Source organism: Psammomys obesus, unplaced genomic scaffold (genome assembly GCF_907164565.1).
Source record: "Psammomys obesus unplaced genomic scaffold, mPsaObe1.curated_primary_1811, whole genome shotgun sequence".
NCBI lineage: Eukaryota > Metazoa > Chordata > Mammalia > Rodentia > Muridae > Psammomys > Psammomys obesus.
The window spans coordinates 30,442,826-30,468,349 of record NW_026585895.1 but is presented as its reverse complement, the minus strand read 5'-3'; the positions used below and the strand labels follow the sequence as shown (position 1 = coordinate 30,468,349).

Below are 25,524 nucleotides of genomic sequence, written 5' to 3'. Positions count from 1 at the left end.
AGGAAAGGAAAGGAAAGGAAAGGAAAGGAAAGGAAAGGAAAGGAAAGCTGATGAATTGTAAGAGAGCAGAGTCTGGAGATCATAAGCCAAGGACACTTGTGCAGAGAGAGCCTGATCTACAGCTCTGTGGCTGTGTTTCAGGAGAGTGCTGCCAAGTCAAGAGAGGGCAGGGTGGGATGCACAGTGTCCTGGCTCCGTGTGTTTGGGAAAGAGATGTTCAGAGGTCCATGATGAGGAGCAGCAGGAAATAAAACATCAGAGGAGAATAAATGGAGTGAAATTTGAGGCATGTGCCATCACGGGCCTGTTAACAGTTCTTTCTTTTTTCTTTCTTTCTTTCTTTCTTTCTTTCTTTCTTTCTTTCTTTCTTTCTTTCTTTCTTTCTCTCTCTCTCTCTTCCTTCCTTCCTTCCCTCCCTCCCTCCTTTCTCTTTCTTTCTTTCTTTCTTTCTTTCTTTCTTTCTTTCTTTCTTTCTTTCTTTCTTTCTTTCTCTCTTTCTCTCTTGAGACGGGGCCTTGAAATCACTATGTAGCCCAGGTTAGGCTGAAGCTCAGTCTTCCTGCATCAGCCTCCTAACGGCTTGGGGATTACAGCTGTGAACCACCATCTCTGTTGCACAGTGTTAAATCCAGCAACCAGCTGTTACTGGTGTTTGATCTACCTTATGCCGTTCAGTTGAGGAACAGAAAAATATATATCAGGCTTACTCAAGAAATGCAGAAGCCAGAAGGTTTTGAACTGCTGAATTCTTTACCTCACGAGTCCACCTAATCACCATTATTCACTTTGATATTTTGTGAAAAGGTTTTTTTCAGTTCAAGACATTCGAATCTAAGACAACACTAAATAATATAAACAAGATTAGAATGAGTAAAAAAAATTCCTTCTTGCTTAAAAAAATCTTGAAGGAGTTTTAAAAGAATGTGACTTGAGTTTTAAAAACTGCTGTTGAAATGTAGCTGGATAGTTGTTCCAGGAGTTATTTATAGCCAAAGAGCATGAAAGTTGACAATGATGGACAAGCAAAATGTCTGTGCGTGGAGGCTGGGGTTGTACTGAGAATAAGAATTTGAAACACAAGCCTTTCTCATTTAAGCCATCATTGTTTCCCCAAATGATTCCAGGGAAGTTGGCTTTACTGAACAGTATTGCTCTGTTCTAATAGTGAAACATGATAGAACCTTCTCCTTCTAGCACGAAATGCTGTACAGATGCAGAGTATGGAAGAAAAATGAGGCACATACTTGCAGAATACATATACACACACACACGTGGGCACACACATGTTAGCAAACACGGTGTCGGGAGAGCCAGGCTTCCGAATAAAGGAGACAGCGCTGACGGCGACAACACGTTCCTGGGTGGACATCGGCACCTGTCTTTTAATGGAAGGTCAGCATCAGCTCAGCTCAGAACTCCCACAGCCAAACATCTCATACACAAGGGCTCTGCGAGTGTTCACCCTGGCAACACGCAGAATCTCCTGTGAGCATGTTCCCAAAAGCACTGAAGGCTGATCCAGTGCACATCTGTAAACTCAGCACCCATGAGGCTGAGGCAGGAGGATCATGAGTTCAAGGACAGTGTGGCCACATACTAAGACCTGCCTCAAGAAAATAAAAACAAACAAAAAATAAAGCAAATATGAAAGGCTAATATACAATCAACTTGTACCCAGACCACTAAACAAGGACAACTCTTGATAATATTAAAGCCCCGAGTTAGAGATAATGAAACTAAATAGTCATCTTCCTTGGCAATATTGTCTTTCTATGGAAAACAATACATTGTTTATATTTTGATTTTCACTTTAGCCTACATGAAGTTCATAGTTAAGTTCTAACTTTTCTCTTGATATAGATCTTCCTTAATTTGTATTTTTATTCCAATAAGATTCATTCATTTATTATTTTATGTGTGTGAATGGAATAAGTGTATGCATATCACATGCAAGCAGGCGTTCACAGAGGCCAGAAGAGAGCATCAGATCCCCCGGAACTGGAGGTACAGATGGTTGTCAGTGGCCATGTGAGGATCAAAACGTAGGCTCTCTGGGAGAACGGCCAGTGCTCTTGACTGTTGAGCCATCTCTCCAGCCCCACAAGTTATACTGAATTGCATGTGTGCTCAGTAACTACTCCCAGGCAAGAGGGTATCTTTTTCATCTTTGTATCCCCAGGGTGAGTTTGGTACACAGAAGGAAACAACAAACATTTGTAGGAAGGAAGGAGAATGAAAAGAAAGCACAAAAATATTTTTGCATTGCCCCAAGATTGCATAGCGTCTCACCAGCCACTTGGAGTTGCAGTCAATAGAGAAAAATGCTTTCGTGCAATTTTTCAAGGCGACTGCTGCACAAACTGATTAAATTTTGTGTTCCACCGAGTTCATCCATTCTTGATTAATTGGGTAGTTAAGCACTTCCAGTTACATGTGCAGCTGGGAATTCCTCCAGCTGCCATTAATTTTGCTAAAGATTCAAATCGTCAGTATTTTTCTGCTGGAATGGATCCACTGTTTCTCTGCAGCCAATCAAAACCAAGTCTGGGCACCTCCCATGATTGAAGAACAGTTGAATAACTTACGAAAGCTGCCCCATTGGTTACTGACATCACAAATGTGATTCTAGTCTAGCTCCTCGTTTGTTTTAACTAACCAGATGGGTACATCCCATACACCAGTGAGCGCTGACACAGTCAACATTCAAACAGTAAGAATGTAACTCCAGGGTCAAAATGCAAGTTAATACTTTTGTCTGGCATCCAGGAAGACTTAAGTTTTGTGAAAGGAGATAAGTTACACTTAAAATCTACCCTACCTCTTGTATGCAGGTAATTTTTGGGTCTAAGGTTTTGTAGGTGGATTGGTCTTCCCCTCCTTACCACAAGCCCTGCCTGGATAGAAGGTGGCCTCCTCAGTCTTCATGTCCCCGCTGCTAGGAGGTTCAACTAGAGTCATCCCCATATCTTCCCTGGAGCCCACCCTGTGCAGGCCTCTAGCTTGTCTCAGAGATGGCCCCACCCTTGGTTTCCCTCTTCTCTCCAAGCCCTCACTCCTCCCCTCCCCACTCTTCCCACATCTGATCTCTACTCTCTTTTCCCTCCCAACACTTTCTCCTCCCCAGTTCCCTCTCTTCACCCACTTCTGCTGTCTATTCTATTTCCCCTTCTGAGTGAGATTAAAGGTGGGCCTCCTGTGGGGCCTCCTTGTTAGCTTCTTTGGGTCTGTGGATTGCAGTATGGTTACCCTGTAATAAATGGCTAATATCCTCTTATAAGTGAGTACACAACATGCGTGTCTTTCTGGGCCTGGGTTACCTCACTCAGGATGATCCTCTCTAGTTCCATCCATTCGCTTGCAAATTTCATGATGTCTTTTATTTTTAATAGCTGAGAAATATTGCATTGTGAAAATGTACCACAATTTCTGTATCCATTCTTCGGTTGAGGAACATCTAGGTTGTTTCCAGTTTCTGGCTATCATGAATAATGATGCCATGAACAAAATTAAGCAAATGTCCTTGTATGGTGGAGTATCTTTTGGGTATATGCCCACGAGTGGCATACCTGGGTCTTGAGGTAGTACTATTTCCAAAATTACCCTGCTTACAAGATGTGCAGAGCTAAAGATAGAACAGATGCTGAGGGAATGTCCAGCCAATGCCTGGCTTAACTTGACACCCCATGGGAAAGCGCCAACCCCTGACACCATTAACATTATGCTGCTATGTTTATAGACAGGAGCCTAGCACAACTGTCCTCTGAGGGGCCACGCCTAGCAGCTGATGGAATCAGATGCTGAGACCCACAGCCAAGCATTAGGCAGAACCCTGGGAGTCCTGTGGAAGAGTTAGGGATAAGGATAGAAGGTCCTGGAGAGGAGAAGAACACCACAAGAAAACCAACAGAATCAACTAACCTCTGTTAGCCTGTGGGAACTTACAGAGACAGAAGCACCAACCAAAGAGTATGAATGGACTAGACCTATGCCTCCTATACATATATAACCAATGGGCAGCTTAATCTTCAAGTGGGCACCCTAATAAGTTGAGTAGGTACTGTCTGTTGCCTGTTTTTGATCACTTCCCCCTAACAGGGTTGCTTTGCCTGGCCTCCATGGATGAGGATGAGCTCATTCCTGATGTGACTTGATGTGCTGGGGTGGGTTGGTGTGTGTGTGTGTGTGTGTGTGTGTGTGTGTGTGTGTGTGTGTGTGTCCTTTTCTGAGAAGGGGAGGGAAGATGGGGGAAGAGGATGGGAGGGTGGAACCAGGGAGGGGGCTATGATCAGGATATAAAGTGAATATATAAATTAAAAATAAAAATTAAAAATCTACCCTACATCTCGCAGGAAAACACTGTAACATACATGTACTGTAGACTTGACCCAAAGTAGAGCTAGACAGCTACAACCCCCCCCCCACACACACACAGTCTGCATCAAATAATGAAGAGTGAACAAGGTCCAGCTTGTTTGGGCTACAGGCCTGGATGGTGCAAATACATGGCAGACACTGTGTTCTTAAACACAAAATAGACCATAGACAAACCTAAGATACTCCAAGAAGAGAGAACAAAAGATTCAGCCCCATGCCCAGGAGGCCTGTAATAATCACACCCTTCCCCCAAACTGGAGACTTTACCAGCCAGTTGCCTGACACCTACCATCAAGCTGTTTGCTAATACATTGCACTTTATGTTTAATTTCTCATATGCTATGGATAGTATGAAATGCATGTTGCCTCCCCACCTAAAGCATCTCTTCCATATGTCAGTCGTCTCCCAGAATGAAGCCTTACTTGCTCTACAGCAGATGAGAACAGCTCATAATCTGAACAAAGGGATGATTCGGTTGTCACAGTCAAGTGCTTGCAAGACTTGGGCAGACACTGTACTCTCTTTAAGACTATATATACACGCACATGAAGGAGCACGGGTAAGATTATCATTACCAGTTATTAACAGAATGGGTCACCAATACGTTTTCAGACCTTACAATAGAAATGAGACATCAAGCTGAACTTATTGGCTCCTTCAAGCACAGGCTGCAATAGCACCACGGCATCTTTACCTCAAAAGCAACATTTTTTCACAGCCTATAGCAATGACCCTGAGAGAGAAAGGCTCATCACAGAACAAATGACCAAGTGATGTTGAGATCTGCAGAAATCCAGGCCAAGGAGGACCAGATGACAGGATGCAATCAGTGACCAGAGACACAGATGTATCATCTCCTGTCTGAAGTAAGCTCTGAAACCACTTGCACAATGGGAGAATATTCTACCTTTTTTGTCCAGTTCTTCCTCAACTCCGCAGCAGCTACATCATGCTGTCATCTACCTACTTGGCAGCTTCTAGCAAAGGCAAAAGATTCAGAATGTGAAAACTGACATTCTTTTCTTTAAAAAAAAATCAAGGGATACTACATCAGTAAAAATTACTCAGAGGCATGTTATTCTTAGCCCCAACTGAAGCATAAATGATGGTGTCAGAACATTTAAACAGAAGCAACTCATCGGCCTCCCTGATAAGAACAACGCAGGCTTCAGCACAGGAGCTTTTAAAATTAGAAAGCAGTTCAAGACATTGGCTGCCCTGTGAATAGAACAACAACAACAACAACAAAAAATAATTTCTCACTGTTTTGCAGGGGTAAAAACCCATTGTCTTTTGTATTGTCCAAGTAGAAATCATTATTGAACATTAATACCTATGGAAGCTCAAAAATACATCAGTGTTCCCAGCTCATAGGCCCTTTCAGGGCAAGAGCATCTTTTCCAGAGTTACCGTGGTTTTAGGAAGCACCCAAGCCACTGTAATTGATGAGAGTAAAGATGGAGAAGTGCTTAGGTGGGAGATTTTGCTGTTGTTAGTCTAAAGAGTGAAAGCCCAGTCTTAGTCCAGCAATGAAAGGCGCTGTCGGTTGTGATGGGCCTAAGACAGCTTCTATTTGCCCAGCTTCACCTCACTTCACCCCAGACCTATCACCACGTTCCCTCGTGCTATGCTGAAAGGCCAGGAGCTTCCTTATTCCCCAAATGCCCTAGGTACGGAGGCTCCACCGCTGACGTGATCTTCAGTACTTTCATCCTAAGTGCTACTTGTGCTGACAGCAGGTGTGAGTCACCTTCAGGTTGCTTTTGCTGATTCTCTCCTGTAGACTAGCTCAGCTGCCACCCAAGTCTCAGTGCGCACACGTGATCCCTGTGTCTGTGCTATGTGGGAGCTGTCTGCGGCACGTGGACTTCCAGCCCCCACCTTAGTCACACTCTGGCAGTGGTACCATGCTGGATTCCTCGACTTTAAGCCCAAAGCTGCCTTCATCAGTGCTTACTGGATGAGGGGATATAAATAAGGAACTAACTTATGGATGCAGGAGAAACAGAAGGAGCACAAGCAACAACACTAAACTACAGTTAGACACTCTCATTAGATAGATCCACATTTCTGCGCTGAAGCCACATTTTATGTTAACAGCTTTTCCAGAATCAAGTCTTTAATATACTGACTGCCAAAGACACAGACGTGGTTTAAATCACCCTAGAGAGAAAAGTTTGCTCTTCACTGAAAATAAACCTTTTATTTCAGAATAATCTTAGATTCATAGAAAAGTGGCTGAGAAGAGAGAGCCTCCATATTACCATCACCTACCCCCAATAATGTTAGACACCTTAGATAACCAAGACTCACTTGTCCCAACTTAAAAAAAATGATATTGGTGCCTCACTTTTAATAAAACTCCAGTCATTTATCAGATTTAACTCCAGTCATTTATCAGTTGTCTTCAATCCCCTTTATAATCCCAAGGAAAAAAATTCAGGGTGCCATTATTACTTTGAGTGTATGCTTTTAAAAGTCAAATATTAATTGATCCTGAATAAAAAAAGCTGCTTCAAAGACATTATATATCTCAGTCACTTTTGCCAGCCCCCTTCATTCCAGTGTGGCATCTTCTTTCAGGTCTCAGCCAGGGAAGCCAACAAGTCAAGCCCTGCTTCAAATGCACCATGGCTGTGAGCTCGGGTAGGCTAAGAATACTTTAATCAGGTCAGCACACCATTCCTAAATAAAAGAAATTGAGGTAGAGATAATAGCAAACAAGACACCCAGAGATCAAGAACATCGTGAACTGGTGTTTCATTGGGGTCACGGGTGGATCAAAAGTCCTCAAATCTTCCTCAAGGGGCTTTGGTGGTTTGGGTTAGAAACGAGAACCGCAAATGAGAAGGCGAGGACAGCATCCACTGCTTCAGAACCCAGGGCATGGAGGACAGAGGGAGATGGGAACAAAGGCGCCGGGAAAGTGTCATTGCAACAAAGGGTCCAGGCACACCAGCACTAACAACAAAAAACAAGGAGCTCATTTGCTGCTGCTGTCCCTGTTCCCAGGCCTTACAAGATTAAAAAGCAATGTATTTAGGGCGAGGTGGTGAACCCTACCACTTTGGGAAGTTTGAAAGCAGACACCACGCAGGGACCATTTTGAAGGCAAAGAGAAGCTGTGCTTTCTGAATGATGATAAAGAAGAGAGGTTTTATTCCTGCTGTAACAGTTGAGATAGTCAAGGCCAGTTAGGATACCTGAGAAGGTATTCCCAGGACAGGCCCTGCTGGAACAGGCCCTCCCAGGTACCTTCCTGGCACCCTGAGCCCTGCTTGGTTTCAGGGATCAGGAATTTGAAGACCGTGGGGAATCAAAGAAGGAAGGGTTGCAGATGATGAAAGCATTATAAAAAGAATAATGGCACAGAAATCTGGGTTAACCCAGCTGGAGGCAGAAAGTCAAGGGAAGATGTTCAGTAACACCATGCACAAGACCTACACAAGATCAAGCCATCCAAAATCCTAGCAAGGAGGGGGAGGGGCTCACAGAGACCCTCAAGGAGGAGCCATTGGTTAGTGATGGCTGCTCAGGGAGGGAGTCAGCTCTCTTCAGGAATGTAGCCTATGAGAGGCTACCCATGATCCAGGAGGTGGCCCTACATCCATGCAGACAGGCAGCACTAAGTGGACTCCACAGGTTTTAGAAATGAACATATGAAGTTGGGAAGGAATGACAGTGGGGGGGGGGGGGAAGGCAGGGGAGAAATTAGAGGGGAGAGAAAGGGATGGATTTAATCAAAATGCCTTATACACATGTATGACATTCTCAAACAAACAGGCAAACAAAACAGGAGGGGCTCCATGAAAAGATGGAAGTCATCTCCAGTGAGCCAGAGTGGAAGGCATCAGCAAAAGCATGCCTCCCAAAGCTTGAGAAACAAATGGGCTTTTTCCACGGGTCTCACTCGGCTGGACTGGCCTCGAACTTACTATGAAGGAAAGGATGGCCTTGAACTCACGTGCGAGCCTCCTGCCTCTTCCTGCCAAGTACAGGATCACAGGGCATGTGCCACCATGTTCAACTCAGAATCAGAGGTTTAAGTCAGAACTGTAAGTGCATTTTCTGACCTGGACAGCAAAGGTTATAAGATACAGACCTAAGCGTCTGAAGCAAGACAAAATCCCATTCCCTAGTCACCTTCTCAAGTTTCCTTTTAGCTTTGAGTTGGGCCAAAATGGGAATAGCCTGGCATTTTAGGTTTGTGTGACTTGCGGAGTTTTTGTTTTTGTTTTGTTTTCAGAAGGGTGGCAGTGCTGAAAGCCGGTAGTAATAAATTTAGGAAGGGAGAAAGGCTTAGATCATTCTAATCTGTGGCTAACTTACTTATCTGTGGGTCCTTTCTGGAGGGTTCTAGGCATCTTTACAGTATTATAGTCTCTCATCTCCTGAAACGTAAAGGCATTTCTCCTACCTGACTTCCTGATACACTCCTCCCATTTTTTATAAGTAATAATAATAATAATAATAATAATAATAATAATAATAATAATGAGAAATACAGAGAGGTCAAAAAATATAAACTGGGCCAGCTTCCATCTTATATGAATGCTTGAAAGAATATATCAGATTAAAGCATTAAAATTATGCCAACCTTAAAGTTTTCTCTATAAAGGGGAAAGACCTATTATGAAATAAAGCATTCAACATAGGGTTATCACCAATTCTAAAAGTTAACAACAACAAAAACCCAAGTCTGTTTGTAATTTATTTTTCAAATATGTTATTTAATATTCATACATGAATATAATGTGTTTGGATCAAATCCATCCCTATACTCTTCCCTCCAAATCCTCCCCTATTCCCCCCACTCTCCCTTCCCAATTTCATGTTCTTCTTCCTCTCTCTCCCCCCCTCCCCCGTCCTTTGAGTCCTGCCTGTTTGTGCTTGGGTATGGGACCATCTACTAGAGAGTGGGTAGCCTTTCAGGGTCCACATTCCTGAAGTAAACTGGCTCTTCCTCCCTGAGCAACCATCAAATCCGATATGTCATCATATGGCAGATGGGACTTCATGGGCCCTTCACAGCCCATGCTGGTATTTTGGCTGGTTTGAGCCTGTGCAAGTCTCATGCCTGTGGTCCCAGTCACTGAGTGTTCATGTGTGCAACTCTACTGTCCTGTCTGGCAAACACACCCTTGCTACAGGCATCTGCTTCCTCCGCCTCTTAGACTCTTTCCGTCCCTTTCTCACAATGATCCCTGAGTTTGGAAAGGAGGCTACAGTATGACTGAGATGTCCCCCTTAAAGCTGCGCCCCCCGGTCTCTTGCTTTGTACATTGTTCCCTTACAGGTCTCTGTATTATCATCTACAGCAAAAGGGAGAGAGGGAAAGCTTTTCTGGTGAGGACTGAGGTGTGCAAGAATCTATGAGTATAAGAACCGAGGGAGTAATTCATCATTATGTATATCTGATAGAGTTATTGTACTAGTTTCTCCAAAGTTAGGCTGGTGAGATGGTTCACTGGATAAAATCACTTGCCTCCAGGCCTGACCTCAGTTCAACTCCTGGGGTCAACATGGTGAAAGGAAAGAACTAATATGAATTGTCCTCTGACCTCCATGCGCACAACCCCCCCCTACAAATGTAAAAATATTTTTACCTTGATTAGAACTTGTTTATAGGAAGGAAACGTGTTTATCTGTTTAGCTAAGAACTATAAAGTACTTAATAACCATTCCCATCTAACACAGAATTTCTGAAGTCAGCACTGTCCAGACAAGCTGCTGAACCATAGGAAGAAACTCCACATCTGGGTTCTGATACAGGCAAAACCTTTTAACTGCTGGCTTAGAACATGTGTTCCCAGTGCGGAGCAATAACCCCATGGGACTTTCAACAATATCCCGATACACTTTTTCATTCTCAAAAGTTCGGTGGCAAGAGGTGCTGCGGATTCATGCTTGGTAGAAGCCAGGATGCTACCAATTCTACCAGTTCTACAATTGCACTGGACAGGCCCAGTGGAGAAGCATCCGACCCAGAAAACCAAGAGTACCACCTTGCCTTAATAAGCAATTTATTTGGTCAAAGTTAGACAGTAACATTTGGAAATCTATTTATTATGCTGTTGGATTAGCAACAATCGGCTAACTGAGTTCAGCTTGTCTTTGGCACAAACACTTCAATAAGAGGACAGGTTAGATATAGAGTCTCCCCCAATATCAGGCACACGGTCCTTGGATATCCAGGATAAAGCACCCTGCTGGGAAGGAACAGAGCCACACTAGATGAAAAGGTGACCTGCCCACTTGGAAGGCTTTGGCAAGACTGAAGCAGAACCTGCCTGGCTCTCTGCGGGATGTCTGTACCCGCCAGGGTCTGGAGTCTAAGTTACGGGGTCTGGAAAACCCTGTGGTGAACTTGAATCTAAAACATACCAGCAGCCGGACAGAAAAGAATAAGGGGCACTTAAGACTGGGAGACAATGCTCAACCCAGTGTAAAGACACAGATGGAAGGCATGAGCCAGAGTGAGGAGGCCGGCCACTGTGATTCTCAACCAAGCACTAGTGTACCCTCAAACGCCATCCTCGTCTACACCCTTTGTCTGTACACAACGAGGAAAGCATTCAGCTGAAAGATGGCTGGAAACCACAGCGCACTGCCATTTTAATTCCCCTCTCAATATGGCAGAAATGAATGCTTTGAAACAAAAAAAATGAGAAGGGCAGGGGAATATAGGTGCTGACAGTTTTCACATGAAGATATATGTATCTCTCAAACATATGTTCTCTGCCAAAATAGATGTGACCCACGTCTTCCAGTTGCCACACAACTGTACATTAGTTTTGTTTAATATAGCAGGCATTCAGCACTGACTGCAGTCAATTCTTTCATTAACTTAGTCAAGAATATGCATTAAGCACGGAACCGCAGGCTAGACATAATAGAACTGGCAAACGCAGACTAAATCTTCCTCTCCAAATGTCTTACATCCAGTAAAGAGAGCGGCAAATCTGTAGTGAGCAAGAGACAAATCTGGCCATCTCCGGAGACTCATTTACTTCCTTCCTTTGCTAGCTTAGGAGAGAGCTGCCTCAGCTGTACAAGAAAATACCAACACTAGGTCCCTGAGCGCCTCTCTTTCTAATAAGGCCACTTCTCCAAGCAGAGAGCTTTCCAGTGTTACATAACAGCATGATGTTCCCTGGCTACTGAACCTATAAATACGCCAAGCATAACTGACAGGCCTGTGGCTACCGTGCATGCAGGCATCCGTGCCCAGCTTGTGCTGTGGTAGAGGAGTGTAGACTGGTGTGGGCACAACAGTCAGAGCTGGCAAAGGCATGCACACTGTATCCTCACTATGTACAGATGCTGCAAAATTCTCTCTAAGCAAAGATGGCTGCATAGAGTCCTGGATAAATCCTGATGGCACTCCCCTCCATGGTAAAGTTACCAAGCAAAGGAGGCCTCGGGTGCAGCATAGTAAGGAGGCACTCACCCTTGGGGTTCCATGAGGTGCAAGGCGGTTTGTGATCAAACCAGCAGGAAGAGTGATTTTCTGCCCTTGAGATTTTCTGCCCCAGGCTTTCACCTTGCCTCAGCATCATGGTGCTGGGGCTGTCCACCCCTTCTTTCTCTCACACACCCCGATTCCCTCTTAATTTGTCCAGTAGTCCTGCATGCGTACTTTCAAGAGGTAGGATCTACAAGTACAAATAACACACACACACATGAGACAGAGAGAATCCACAATTGATGAAGTCCTGGTTGAGTGTGTATTGTTGGCAAGAGCATGGCTTCGTCAAGGATCCCAATTCCTCAGACCTATGGAAATAGTAAACCTTCCCCAGGTCAGGTGCAGAGGAGTGTCAAAGCCTTCCTCTGGTCCAAGTAAGAGCATTTTAACCCATGTATGTAGAAACTACCAACCACAACTTCCTCCTCAGTGGTGACTGCAACCTGAAAAGCTTCTCTGCACCCACCTACAGCAGAGAGCAGCTAACCCCCCTCCTGGTGAGTTTCCAGCTACTGCTGATGAATCTCCACCAGAGCACATGGCCAACCCAATCCCAGCTTTCCTGTCCTCCGTTCTTCTTTGTTCTCTCCTCACCCCAGTCAAACCAACTCCAGAGCCATGCAGGAGGCAGCAACTACCCAGATTCAAATTTTCCTTCGCGCGATTAAGAATCCAAACATGCTTTGAGAACATCATGCTGGACTGCATTTTTAGCTAGCTTGTTTTCCTTCCTGTCCACGATGATCATCAGCCATAGCTACACAGCCACTTGCAAAGGTTGTGGCCTCCAAAGTAAAGGCTTTATAATTAGCTTCTCCTCTGTTTGGTGCTCCTGGTGTGGTGCTCAGGGAGTCACGTAGCTATTTAAAAATTATTTGCTGTTGGAATATGTTGTTCCTGAGTGAATACTAATGAACAGAAACAGAACAGTTGTAAAACAAACGTCACAGGCAGGCAAACAGTGCCTAGGCTGTGATACATCCCCGAGAGTCTGAAAACTGGCCTTAGAATGCTTAGGTTTTTGCCAAGTTAAAACTTATTTGGTTAGTTTAGGAAGCTGACAGTCTTATAAACAATATCCTTTGAAAACAAGCCACAATTTCACAGTTTAGAATCAGTGACAGTTATAAACAGCAATCGGTAGCCCTCTGTTAAAGGTAACGTGACCGTCAGCTGCTGAAGCCGTCCGCATCACCATGCCTCACTCACTGTTTTCTCATCTGAGGGCACACAGGCTCCTTCACTGCTGCTGCTATAACAAATGACCGTGAGCCAGTAGTCTAAGCCAACGCAGATGTGTTACTTCATAATTCTGCAGAGTCGGGAGCCCGAAATGAAGCCAGGCATAGTGGCTTATGTCTGAAATCCCAGCACTAGAGGGGCAAAGTCGGGAGGACTGGCAGGAGTTTGAGACCAGCCTGGGTTACATAATGAGCATTAGTCTAGCCAGGGCTACACAGCAAGGCCATATTTAAAAAAAACTAGAGAGGGAGTGAGAAAGGGACCAAGGGAGGAATGAAGGGTTTGTAAGGCTCATGACATTTCTAATGCTGGAAGGAAGGGAGGGAAGGATGGGCAGATGTAAATTTTACTGGTCTAAAATTCAAGTGTCAGCAGAGGCATGTTCCTCTGGAGGTCCCCAGGGAGAATCTGTTTTGCCTTTGGCTCCTATATGCCACCTGCCTTTCTTGGCTCACAAAACCATTCCTCCATTTCCAAAGAAGCAAAAAACAGGCTGAGTCTTTCTCACAGCGATCTCTCCCTTCTCTCCCTCTTATGCTTACAAGGATTCTGAATTAGTCAGCTATTTGCTACTGTAAAAAAAAAAATCCTGAAATAAATTAACTTGTAAGTAGAAAGTTTTGTTTAGGTTCACAGTTTTGGGGGTGTCAAATCCACGGTGCCCGGCTGGTCCTATTGCTTTGAGAGTGAGTACATCAGGTGAGAGTGCATGATGGGAGTACACAAGAGGACAAAGTTACCTGTCTTATCACCAGAAGAAAAACAGCAAAGAAGGAAGGATCCCACTATCCCTTCCATACTCACAACAACTCAGAAACTATTTAGGAAGTGCTACCGTTGAAAGGTTTTACCATCTTCCACCTTAGGCACCAACCCTTTAAACATGTGGAGTTTAGGTATGTTTAGGCTGTAGATCACACCTGACCCCAGCGATTGGGCTGGGCCCTCTGGGATAACAGAAGACAACATGCCTACTTTGGAGTCAGCTAATAACCAATCGTTTGTCATGAAACCAAGGTTCTATGGTTTGAGTGTGCCCTCCATACTCTCATGTACTATGACTTCAATTCTGGGGGAGGCATTTGCATCATGGGAATAGACTCTGTAAACAGATTAATGCCTTCCCCTTTGAGTGAGTTCTAGTTCCCCTGGGGCTGGACCCATTACCACCAGTAGGTGGTATGAAAACACATTCGTTTTCCATTGCTTTATTTTACTCTCTCTCTCTCTTCCTACAGTACTGCTATTTTTTTTTTTTTTTTGCCATCATTTGAAGTAGCATGATCCCCTCAACAGAAGCCAAGCAAACGCTGGGCTTGGGCTTCCCAGCCTCTAAAACTGTGATGCACAGACATGGTGGTAAGGGCTGGAATCCCAGAACTTCAGAGGCAGACACAGGGTAGTCGGGAACTCAAGGCCAGCCTTGGGTATGGAAGATCTTTGTCTCCAAACTAAAATTAGGTTAAGTTTAGAAAACACTGTGAGGCAGTACAACGCTAACTCTTCTACACACACCCTGTCTGTGTCTGTCTGTCTGCCTGTCTCGAGTTCTTTTTTGTTACCACAACAGAAAGCAGACTAAGATACTGACACATTCACAGCTTCTTGTGGCTATTCTTCTGCCTACAACAAGTTTCTATGAAATCTTCTGTGTGAGAAGCAGGGGCTTCCAAGATTCAGGACATTCCCAACGTCAGACTTTTGATATATGGCATCTGGAGTTTCTAGACATTCAGGACTTTTCAAGAAGATATTTACTAAGGCACTTGTAGCTTGTAGACTCAAGCACTCCGTGGAAGTCACAAATCCTGTTTTAATTCTATTATTTTGAAGCCCTCTTGAACTTTCCAAGTCAGTTTCATAAAGTATTGAGTCAGTTCCTGAAGGACTACACCCAGTCAATCCCCAAGATTTGTTGACTCAGCCTGCTTGCAAAATAACTTCAAGCCGGAATTTATCCATGTTCATATTTGTGAGTCTAGGAGGGTTGCCAGATTATGCCACAGTATAAGACCAGCTCTTTGTGCAGCACCCAGAACTGTTAAAAAAAAATTTTTAAAGGCTAGGCTTGCAGAGAACCTACCTTAGTAAGTGTGAGAGGACAGGCAGCACCTGGGTAAACGTGACCTGCTCCTGACAGTGCTTTGCATATTGTAAAACTTAGCCACTCTGTATGCATGTCAGCCACTAGGTTCTATATTTGGCCCTGTATGACCCCAGCTGGCTGTTGCTTTCACTCTAAACTTGCCTCTAACTCCATCACTTTCCCGCTAGGTCCCGTTCACTTGTCTTCCTGATTGATCCCAGCTCATCTTGCTTTTCCTTCACATCACAGAGTCTACCCTGTCCAGACCTGAACTTTCCTGCTTTGTTCCTCATTCCAGGCATCAGGACTATGACCTCATGTGACCCCTTGCTTGTGGACAGCTACAGAGAGCCATTCACATGGCCTTTCAGTTATTGCTATCGGGTGGAACCTGACCGGAGGCCAAGACGGTGTCTAGCTAACATTCCATTCCAACCACAAAACTACCAATTCTTGGCCAGATAATCTCAGACTGGCCTTCCCAGTCTGATAGAAAAAGATGGTTTTTGGCTTCAATGAAATTATTTTTATAAAGTGGAAGCAGGAGTGCAGGCTCAGACAGAAACTGAGATTTATTTTTTACTCCTAAGCTTCCTGTGGACCAGCTAGGGAAAGCTCCCAAACCATCAGTTTCCTCCTGAATAAAATGAGGGACATCAGGAGATCACCCCTGTGTCCCATCATCCCTGTTACTAGTGAAGAAAGAAGATGGTATGTCAACGCCATGTTATAGTTTGTAGTTCTTAAATTCTCTTTCCCACCCATGAGGAAATAGTCTAAAACTCTCTTGCTCAACATGGTGACACAACCCTACAACTTTACTTGGAAGGCAGGAGCATGAAGAGGAGCACCACAGCCAAGGTCAGCCTGGGCTACCAGGTGAGTTCCAGACTAGCCAGAGCCACATATAGCAAGACCTGGTCTCTCTCTCTCTCTCTCTCTCTCTCTCTCTCTCTCTCTCTCACACACACACACACACACACACACACACAAACACACACCAAACACCTCTCAGTCAAATTACACATATACATTTGTACATCTATGCTGAATGCTCCTAAAGTGTGTCTGTGTGTATGTATGTACACATATATACATACAGGAATTCCTCTGTATACAAACACGTAAGTATCACCACAGAGAATGTTACAATGTGATGAAGGTGACCTGTGTAGAATGTAGACGTCCTTCACACACTGCAGGTGTGGTTACTGTGGCACAGAGGAGAGAGGCTTTATCTGTGCTCAGTGTTCCGACCTGTGGACATCTGAGCGATTACTAGCCTAACATTCCCTGAAAAAAGTGAGCCCGAGACAACCACCATGGGTGCCATCGGTCCTGGATACAGAGCTAGCCTGAGAGGACCACCAGTCTGGCACTGTGCAGGCCTTGGGGGCAGAACATGCATGAAGGGAGCCCTGCCCAGTGCACTCCTGAGACCACTGCTGAGACCTCAGACACTCAGAGACTGCAGGCTCCACTAAGAGGAGCAAGGAAGTGGTGTGGAAACGGAAGAGAAAGGGAAACAGAAGGGTGTGAGGACAACGAGGAGAGGCAGAACTGGAGACTCAAAAATAGTGAGGAACAGCCTGACGTGAATAGTGATGCCACCTGGGACCATGGTTGGGTCCAGGCCTGTGCTGCCACCAGAGCCCATGTCTGGATCCATCATGCTGCAGCAGCGGGGATCTGTTACCAGCAAAGGCCAGGCAGATGTCCCTGGTCTGAGATGTCACTCAGGGACATGTTGATGTTTGACAGCTGTGCAGAACTGGCCCCACCCCTCACCTGGGCATTGTGGGAGAGCTGACAATGGTAGCATGAGAGCAGAAGAGCTGACTCTGCCCCTATCAGCTACTGTACTTGGGAGAGCTGACCCTGTGCATTGCGGGATTTGTGGGTGAGCATGAACATGGAAGAGCTGGCTGGCCCTAGACTTGTTAGTGTAGAAAGTTTAAGAATACAGTCCACTTTCTGGAATACTTCACACAGGCAATTTTTTTATTCCAGCAAAGTTTTTACAGTCTACATACCTATAGTTTTCACCCTTTGGGATTCTTAAGTCAGCACTATTCAGGGAGTTGGTTGTGGTATGGGTGAGTCCCTTACACATGGTAACCGAGAACAGACCATTTCCCAAGAATTCTTAAAGAGCTTCATGGTGGAGTCTGTAGATCCATTCACACAGAGCGGAACATTCTTTCCTCTGTGTTACTGTGCCTATGCCTCCCTCTTCATCTGGCTCTCTTGGAGTCCCCTGGATTCACTAGTGCCCCAGCACCCACTGGAGTCCTTGGCACATAACAGCCATTCAACAGTGTTTATTGAACTGGAGTCCTATAGTTACCTGCACTCAAATGCTACTGCAGACATTTCTATTAATTTCCGATTCATAGAAGAGAAAGAACGCTAGAAGAAGGTGTGTTTAGCTAACACATTTCTTGTATCTGACAGTCACATTATAGAAATGGCACAGTCCCTTAATACTGAGGGATGTAGACCATGATTTCATTTGAATATTAGAAACAACTCCTGAATACAGTTTAGCAAGGCACTCCTAAAGCTGAGGTGCCATGCTTCAAACTTGCAAAGCATCATTTAAAAATCTTTTCATATTTGTAACTTTGCTACTGAATGAACACCACAAGTCACTCACAGAAAACACCTGTCACTATGGAATTGTATCCATTAGCAGTGCCTGAGAGCTTTAAATATCACTAGGCACAGGGCACACTGCATTTGAATTCAAAGACACAGAACTGGGTGAGTTGCTTGGAAGATTGCTAAACTTCCAAACTTAATAATAGGATGGGGGGGGGCAGGGATAAGAAGACTGGAATCCTATTTCAGAGAACCAACCTTAGAGGAACACATGAGTGGGCAGCAGAGAGACAGAGAAGTGGTCATCTCCAAGATAATACTCTGACACTGTAACTAACAGACACCTATCACTGATAGGTTAACATCACAGTGAGGTGGTTAACCTAAATTTCCAGAGAAACAGCTAAAAATTAGCTGAGTGGGGAGAAACCAAAAGAAGAGCAGATTCTGTTAGAAGAAAAAGTGAACTCATTGGCACAGGAGACAATTTCCTGAACAGAACACCAACAGTACAGGCTCTAAGATCAACAATCAATAAATGGGACCTCATGAAACTGAAAAGCTTCTGTAAAGCAAAGGACACTGTCATCAGAACTAAAAGACAAGCTATAGACTGGGAAAGGATCTTCATCAACCCTATATCTGACAGAGAGCTAATATACAAAATATATAAAGAACTCAAGAAATTAAACAGCAACAAAACAAGTAATCCAATTAAAACTGGGGTACGGAGCTAAACAGAGAATTCTCAATAGAGGAATATCGAATGGCAGAGAAACACTTGAAGAAATCAGGAAATGCAAATCAAAACAACCCTGAGATTTCACCTTACACCCATCAGAATGGCTAAGATCAAAAACTCAAGTGACAGCACATGCTGGAGAGGTTGTGGAGAAAGGGGAACCCTCCTTCACTGCTGGTGGGAATGTAATCTTGTACAACCACTTTGGAAATCAATCTGGCCCTTTCTCAGACAATTAGGAATAGTGCTTCCTCAAGATCTAGCTATACCACTCCTAGGCATATATCCAAAATATGCTCAAGGATACAACAATAACATTTGCTCAAACATGTTCATAGTAGCTTTATTCATAATAGCCAGAATCTGGAAACAATCCAGATGTCCCTCAGTTAAGGAATGGATACAGAAATTGTGGTGCATTTACACAATGGAATACTACTCAGCAATTAAAAACAAGGAAATCATGAAATTTGTAGGCAAATGGTGGGATCTAGAAAAGATCATCTTGATTGAGGTAACCCAGAAGCAGAGAGACACACATGTTGTATACTGACTTATAAGTGGATATCAGACATATAATATAGGATAATCATACTAAAATCTGTACACCTAAAGAAGCTAAGCAAGAAGGAAGGCCCTCGATAAGATGCTCAATCCTCACACAGAAAGGCAAACAGGATAGACGTCAGAAAAGGGAGAAAACGGGGAACAGGACAGGTGCCTACCACAGAGGGCCTCTGAAAGACTCTACCCAGCAGAGTATTAAAGCAGATGCTCATAGCCAAACTTTGGGCAGAGTGCAGGGAATCTTATGAAAGAAATGGGAGATATAAAGACCTGGAGGAGACAGGAGCTCCACAAGGAGAGCAAAAGAACCAAAAAATCTGGGCTCAGGAGACTTTACAAAGACCGATACTCCAACCAAGGACCATACGTGGAGATAAAATAGACTCCTTGCTCAGATATAGCCCATGGCAGCTCAGTATCCAAGTGGTTCCCTAATAAGGGGAACAGGGGCTGTCGCTGACATGAACTCACTGGCTGGCTCTTTGATCACCTCTCCCTTGGGGGAGTGCAGCTGTTCCAGGCCACAGAGGAAGACGATGCAGCCAGTCCTGATGAGACCTGATAGACTAGAGTCAGATGGAAGGGGGGAAGGACCTCCCCCATCAGTGGACTGGGGGAGGGGCAAGGGTGGAGAGGAGGGACCCTGTTGGGACAAAAAAGTGAATAAATTGCAATGAATAAAAAAAGAAAAAAGAAAAGCAGGTTTGAGAACACTGGGAGCTCAAATTCATGGCAAACTGGTTTTCTAATAGGCAACCATGTGGAGATAGTTAATGGGCAGGAGCCCAGTTGAGGCTGAAGTTAAAGCTTTGGAGAGATAAATAAACGAGTGCACATGGAGAGAAAGAAAAGAAATGGAAGGATTGAGTCCTGCCTCATACTACAATTTGGATGTCAAAAGACAAGACAGCAGAATTACATACCTGAGAACCTTAAAGGCCAGAGTAAAGCCAAAGGAAAGAGTACATCAAAAAACAAAGGAATAAACAAACAAACAAAACTCAACCAAGCTCTGGATGTCTCACATTCGAATCCTAGCTTATGTTTATATGGATGCATTAGAGTGGGATGAGGGTGGAAAGGGACTCAAAACTAGAATGAAAACCACATGAGTGGAAAAGGGGGAGAGAGGGCAATAAGACATGTGACATGGAAATGGACAGTCTAAGGGGGACAGAAGGGTACAAAGTGGAACAGGAGGATGAGGAGGATAATCAATAAAAACAAAATTTGCTTGAAAATACCATAATGAAACCCAACATGGAACATGCTAATTATTTTTGTTTGTTTGTTTTTGCTTTTCAAGGCAGGGTTTCTCTGTGTTAACCTTGGCTATCCTGGATCTCCTTTCATAGACCAGGATGGCCTATCGGCCATCTGCCTCTGCCTCCTGAGTGCTAGGATTGAAGGCATGTGCCACCACCACCCAGCCTGCTAATTAATTTTTTAATAAGAAAGAATATACTCAATATGAAAGATATGCTTGAAAGAATATTAAATTTTTTCTTGTGCAAAGAAAAATTATTATTATTATTTTTTAAAGAACAAGTGCTGGTTGGTAGTAGTGCATGTTTTTAATTCCAGAACTCAGGAGGCAGAGGCAGTGGATCTCTGAGTTCAAGGCCAGTCTGGTCTACAGAGTGAGTTCCAGGACAGACAAGAGTACACAGAGAGACCCTGTCTGAACCCCCCCCCTGCCCACAAAGAAAAAGAATAAAGAAAAATAAAAGAACAATCAATGAACTGAAATACTGTTGATAAGACAGGCAACACCACTGGCTATACCAATACAGCAGTCACTGGTGACTTTACTGAGAATAGTTTCAAAAGATTATGAAGTCAAAATCCTGTGTGAAGAGAGCTCCGGAGAACAAGGGAGATGCACAAGGCAGAGAAGAGGGCACTTTCTCGAGGAAGATTGTTGAAAACAGCAAGGTTCTTAAATGAGGGACCCTGAAGGACCAGGGGATAGACACAGAGAGTATAGCAATTTAGATGGGAAAACACTGAAACTTTATTTTGTCTCTGTTACTTATCTGCATTTCCATCAATTATTAATGCAATAACAGCAGTCTGTCCCTTCATGGTCCACGAAAATTATTATTTCATATCTCTGTGGCAAACGTAGTTTTATAGATGTACCTAGATTTCAAGTGACTGTGATATTGGCACAGGGCCATTCAGTTCAGCTGCATCTGTTTATGGGACAAACCCAGACCACTCTGGTCCTTTTCTATGCTTAATAACTTATTAACCAACATACCAGAGATCACTCACTTTCATTGCTGAAATTTAACAAATCCATTGAGAAGTCTTAACTTATAACACTGCACAGACTTTTGGAAGTGTAAGAGTTATAACTAGAGGGAGCTTTTACTGTGGTATGCTTTATTTTTACTTAAAAAATTAAAATGCCTTCATATTAAATGCATTAATATAATAATAAAGAAAAATGTTAGCAAATCCTATTAGTTGAAATATTATTATTACTATTACTATTACTATTACTGATAACTGTGTCATTGTTCCTTTTGTGGCCCTGTGTTTTCTTTGAAGCGTTTAAAGGCATTGCTCTGAGAAGGGAGTCCCTGGGCTTCACCAGACCATTAACATGCATGCAGCACAAACTATCAAAGTTCGCCTGCTGAAATGGAGGGGAGAAGCGGACAGGAGGAGGAGGCGGCAGCCCCTACCCAGGATGCTCTAATATGGGAGAGCAAGAGGACATCCGTATTGCAAATGAGAGTGATTCAGTAGAGATGGGAGAGACCAGTAACACACAAACAGAGAGCACTGCTGAAGCTGTGCCCTGAGTAGGCAGGAGATCACTCCAATGCACAAGAGGCTGGGGTTGGGCAAAGACGTAGTCATTCTCCAAGTTACGGGAGGAAGGCGGAGGTGGGTAAGGAGGTGGGGCTGTGTCAGGAGTCTCTTCTGATTGCTTCTGTCTTTTAATTAAAACGAAGCACAAGGTCATCACTGGGGGGAGAGTGGGGGAGACGTGTCATGGTTCAAGGGAAGAACAGAAGGTATTGACGGAATGGAAGAGTAGGAAGGACTAGTGACAGGCAGCGGAGCTGACGAGCAGCACCAGGGGCTGTCTTTAACGATGATGGATGTGAGGTGAGTCAGCACCTCTGCCTTGCTCTGCCCTCATCCAGCTGCAAGGTGCTAAGTGGGTGGAGCGCCTCAGACAGCCAAGACTGTGCGAGTGACGATGACGCAGGAGAGAGGCACCGTTGCCCCTGTACAGCAGGGGTGACCTTGGCCAATCTGGTTCATTCTCTCAGTCTGCTGCTCCCTGCCCTCCTTCTTCCTCGTCAGCCAAACATGAAGAAAAGAAGAATTGTCACTGCACGTTGAAAGGTCACAGGATAGAAAGGAGGAAGTGAGATGTGAAGTAGACACTGGAGCTTGCAAGTGAAACAGCCCAAGAGAAAGTCAGCATGGCCATGTGTGGTGGGCATCAGGGAGAAACCCAAGAGTCTGCCGTTCAGAATGACAGGAAAGCCTGGTTCGGGGCTGCTAAGATTTGGGATTGTGAACTACCTGTACACAGAGAAATACAACCAACCAATATTCATGTATTGTCTAAGCCTTAAAAGTCTTATTCTTACCGACTGTCGATTTATCGATGGGAACTGTAACCTGCCTGGTGACCTCTCCTATAGCACTATGATAACCAAACTCAGTTGTTACCTTGACATATGGGAAGAGGGAGCCTCAGTTGAGAAATGGCCTCCCTCAGACTGGCCTGTGAGCATCTCTGTGGGTATTTTCTTGACTGCTATTTGATGGAGGAGGCGCCATGCCTAGGCAAGTGGGCCAGAACTGTATAAGAAAGTTAGCTGAGCAAGCCAGCAAGCAAAACTCTTCCATGGCCTCTGCTTCGGTTCCTGCTTCTGGGTTCTTCTTGTGTTCCTGCCCTGACTTCTCTCAGTGACCGTAACTTGGGAGTTATAAGATGAAGTAAAGACCATTTCTTCCCCAAGTTGGTTTGGGTCAATGCTTCATCACAGCAACAGAAAGCAAGCTAGGGCAAGCCCTTTCTACTTCTTGAATTAAACAAGAAATACAAGATTAAATGAAAGCAACCTGAATAACTAAAGTTTAACAGAACCAAAATTAGGCCCAGGATGAACCCTCTACACCAGGATCGCACACCATATATTCTCATGCTTCTATGACATGCCTTTGTATGTGGAAGGCAATCCATAAATACACAGGCGCAGTGGCTCTCCAGGGAGATGCCCTGATTGCATCTTACCTAGTTCTGTCTTCTAGAAAATCTGATCTACCCAAGTGGTCAGCAACGTAAGTGGAAAATAGGGTGGGGGCCTGTAATTCCTACATCTGTTTACCAAATAACTGAAAATAAACAAAAAAAGCACCAGAACAGATGCAGTATACTCTTTTGCTTCTGTGCTTTCAACAGCCTGGCTTCGGGCTCCATTTCCTGCAAAGTCGGTTGAAGGCATCAGATTCCTCTGGCATCCCATCCAAAAGGTAACAAGGGGCCACAGCACTCATGTGGTCCTCTAATAAGGAAACAAGGGAGATGAGCCAGAAGGAAAGGGTATTCATTCTCCAAATGCCAGAGGCAAGAAGGGAAAGAATTTGTAAAATCTAAAATTACTTATTTGAATATACTTCAAACTTTTGTTCACCACATTAAAAAATTAACTTTACCCAGTGACCCAGGAAATACATGCGTGTGCGTGTGTAGTCAGAATATATAACAGTCTAGCATTTCTCCACTCTTTTTAAAATTTCATTGTTTTAATTTTTTTTTCACTCGGAATAAGAGATTTAGTGCTCCATAAATATCTTGTAACCTGCAGTTTGAAAATGTTAAACCAGATGTTGCAGAAGACAAAGGAAACTGTTGTCTCTGTAATAACAGACAGATGAAAAAACCAATTTCTATGGAGCAGAAGAGACAACAATGCCCAATAGTTTCACATAACATCGCTGTGGACCAGCAGACCTCAAGATAAGCCATGAAAATTTAATGAGAATTGGTAGAGAACCAAGCAAGTTGTTGGTTAATATGTGAAGGTTAATATATTAAAACCAGTAGTTTTCCTTTGCATAATAAAGAACTCAATAGAAAACACCTCACTCATGTATGATTTTTAAATCAGCTGAATACTCCAAGGGGTGGTATCATAACATTTCCAGGTCCTGTGTGAAGAAAGTCTCCACCTCTGCTCATAAACTAACTGAAAGGTCATCCATTGCCCTGGGAGTGGGGTGAGGGTGAGGGTGAGGGTGAACCCTCAGCATTATAAAGACACAATCTCCCTACGCATGAAAAGTATGAATCACAAAGAAAGCACAAATGGGTTTTTGGAGAAAACGTTTTGAACGTCATTCCCAAAATCACGTGGAAAAAAATAAAATTGTGTTTAAAAGAGAAAAACAAAACAAAACTGTGAGATGGAAAAAAAAATGAACGAGGAAACATATTCTACCAAATTTCAAAATTATGTATTACAAAGCTACAGTGATTTAAATGGTCTGACTGTAGCACAGAAACAGACAAAATGACAACAAATACAGAACTCAGACAGCCATGCATATATGGGTATTTTTGAATATGGTAAACGAAGCCTTTTAAAATGGAAGCCAGGCAGAAAGATAGTGGGATAAATACTGGATGACTGGCTGGTACCAGAGTTAAAAACTGAAGACAGATCTTTATTAATCCCCTAAAATTTTCACATAAAGATTTAAGTGGAAATAAAATAAAACAAAATTTATGCCAGGATCATTTTTTTTTTTTTTTTAAATATCGGGGGTAATGAAGCCTGACCCAAATTCCAGAAATACAATAGTTGTGAATAAATTTATTAATATAATTTAAGTTTTTTCGTGTGCAGAGCCTTGCCGGGCTGCCTTGGCTGGCTGCAGCCTTCGAGATTCGAGTGCTGTGCCTGCCTCAGCCTCCCAACTAGCTGGTCCTGCAGATGGGTGCCACTGTGCATGGCGATCCTTAAATGCCCTGCCTCCCTAGAGCTGTGTAAACATGCTCCCTGTGCTGCTGACTGTAAGATCACTACACTGAGTCTGTGCCAACGTGCCCATCAGCTGGGGACAAGGAGATGGCTTATGGCACAATCCCAAGAGTCCTGCGCTGCAGAAGCTGACAAGTATGGGGCAGGTCTACGTGCACCAACAAGGAAGTCTGCAAAGGTAGGCTGCTGAGTGGGGATGGAAAATTCCAGAACATTATGTATCCCTTTATTCTTAGACCAAGTTTTCAATATATGCCTATGCCTACATGTGTATCTTTACATATATTTGAATTATTTACATTATAGTTGATTACATAAAATACATAGCATTATACTCTATATAATATTCTATAACCTTTGTTGGCTCAGCTAACAAAACATTTTGAAAATAGGACATTGTTTTTAATTGCTGAGTAGTTTTCCATT

The 25,524-nt window shown here is 43.8% G+C and overlaps 1 protein-coding gene and 1 pseudogene across 2 annotated transcripts in view; one reads left to right on the top strand and one right to left on the bottom strand.

Annotated features, from left to right (window-relative positions):
• Nucleotides 1-25,524, bottom strand: part of Cacnb4 (calcium voltage-gated channel auxiliary subunit beta 4) — a 247,799-nt gene that overhangs the window by 64,681 nt on the left and 157,594 nt on the right. The gene's annotated exons all lie outside the window — the stretch shown is intronic.
• Nucleotides 16,384-16,462, top strand: LOC129671789 (small nucleolar RNA SNORA17; annotated as a pseudogene).